Source organism: Cygnus atratus, chromosome 13 (genome assembly GCF_013377495.2).
Source record: "Cygnus atratus isolate AKBS03 ecotype Queensland, Australia chromosome 13, CAtr_DNAZoo_HiC_assembly, whole genome shotgun sequence".
Taxonomy (NCBI): domain Eukaryota; kingdom Metazoa; phylum Chordata; class Aves; order Anseriformes; family Anatidae; genus Cygnus; species Cygnus atratus.
The window spans coordinates 19,242,390-19,244,818 of NC_066374.1; positions in this window are offsets into that span (position 1 = coordinate 19,242,390).

Consider the following 2,429-nt stretch of genomic DNA (forward strand, 5'->3'; position numbering starts at 1 on the left):
AGGAGACGGAATTAAATTTATTTCAGAAGTTGGATACAGGTTGCAGTTAAAAGAAGCAGTGTCAATAAGAGAACAGTGTCTAAAACCCTGAAGTTAAACTTAAATTAAAATGTATAAAGGACAAAGAAATTTAACTACATCATTCACATATAGAAAAATAAATACTACAGCATTGTACATTATCATACACAATTATATTACATTATCATATTACACGAACAATAAGAATCACAACATGTAAACAAAGTCCTTTATTTCAGCTCCAACTATGCCTTTTATGTACACACAAATATGAAGAAGCTAATTTTTCCCAAGTGCAGGTGGGAAGTCTTTTGTTTTCCATTGAAATGTATTTTGTTTTAACAACCGACACTTCTTCAAGTGTTCAAGAGGGAAGAAGGGAAGGGAAGGGAAGGGAAGGGAAGGGAAGGGAAGGAGGGCGGCCGCCATTTTCCCCAGCCCCGGTCCCCCCGCGCCTCCATTGGGAGGGGGCGGGCCTCAGCGCTGATCGCCAAGAGGCGCGCCCAATGGGAAGGGCGGGGCGGGCTCGCCTCGCCCGCTGATTGGCGGTTGGTTGGCCGCGGCGACGGCAGGGGGCGGCGGCGGCGGGGCCATGGGCTCCATCCGGGGCTGTTACAGCAGCGTCACCGCCTCCAGGCAGGTACGGGCGGGGCGCGGCCCTGTCACGGCCGGGTCCCGTCACGGCCCCGTCACGGCCCGCGCTGTCGCCCCGCCGGTGAGGCAGCGGCAGGCGGCCGTGAGGCGGATCCTGGCCGTGAGCGGGCTGCGGTACGGAGCTGCTCGACGTGGCGGCGGACGGGGGCCCGCTGCGGGAGGTGCAGGAGAAGGCGGCGACCCGCGGGCGCTGCCGCCGCAGATGTTGAACGGCGCCGCGGGGTGGGCGCCGGCCGGCGGCGCTCCGCCAGCGGGGATCGCCGTGCAGGTCGCGGCACGAGCATAACGATGCCCCTTTTCTCTTCTTTTTAAGGATTTCGAGGTGTTGGCACCAAGCGACTGGAAACGCAGGCTCAAAGTTCCTGAAGATGTCCTCGACAGACGCACCGGCGAGGGAAGGAATTACTGCATAAAGGACTGGGCCCGGCACTTGATATTTCACGAATGCAGCTTACTAAATAAATGTGTTTTGTATACTTGGAATACCGAGGGTGCTCAGTACTCACCGGGACACGGTGCTCACCCCCCCCCCCATAGCTAATTCCTCCCCTTAATGTGGCTTAAATGTTTAATGAGAAATGAAGAAAATCCCACGTTAGGTGGTGGAAAAGTTTATTATTATTACAGTGCAATAATTTCTGTAACCAGAAACAGCAAGTTAGGTAAACGTAATGCGCACACGCAGTTAAGTTTTCTAAACAGAATTTTGAAACTGATTTTTACCGAGCTTTACATTAATGAATAATTGTGTTTGATTTTAAGACTTTTTATAAACAGACGAGAAAATTAGATTTTATCTTGGTTATGCAAGTGAAGTGTATATATAGGGAAAGTAAATGGGAATCGTAATAATGAGAAATGCCATCAGAAGCCCTTTTCTCTACCTTTCATTGTGGACCATTTTTTAAAATAAGGGCAAGTGTGACAGACAAGCAGCAGACACTGATATTCAAAGCCATCAGTGTAACTGTTAGCTCTTGGGTGTACTTTAGTTGCTTAGACAGAAGAAAAATAATCCTATAAATGGCAAGCAAGCAGCTTGCTCACAAGCCACTCTAGAAAGAATGAAGCCACTGGTTTCCTTCAGAGCATGTGAATTGAAACGTGGGATTTGAGCAAATCCTAATACAGTTTAGGGGTTGAGAGTGCATCTTCTATAGCTCGACAGAAGGTCTTTATCTTCTGGTACAACACTTCAGTACACACGGCTTAAAAGAATGCAATTGCTAGATCTGTGGGCACCACAGGAAAGGTAAAAATGAGTAATTTTGGTTTAAAAAATGCATCCTATATGTTGCCTCTCTGGCAACACAAATGAAAAATAACAGTACCGCTGTTGTGACCAGCATAAAGCTAATCAATTACGCATTTGGGAAAAAAAAACCTGAAGCTGTTTGGCAAGCTTTACAGGCATGGGGTGCAGCTGATTTGCCCTGTCCGCTTTCAGTTTGTAACTGCCTTAGGGAAAGAAGAGGAAAGCAGCAGCTTAATTAAAGTGTATTCAGTGCTCTCCTAAAATCCCCCAAACCTCCAAAGACTTTGTTTTGTGGAGGTGTGTCCCAAGTAATTAAAACCTATTAGCTGCAAGAGGTGAGAGATCCAACAGCTTTAACGTGCGGCAGTGGATGCTTAACTTTCATTTTGTTGTACAGATCCCGTACTTTAAAATCAAATATTTTCATTTGAGGACTGCACTTCTTGAAACTCACAGGACCGCTTCCAACCATAAACAAAACGAGCAAAAAAGTCCATAG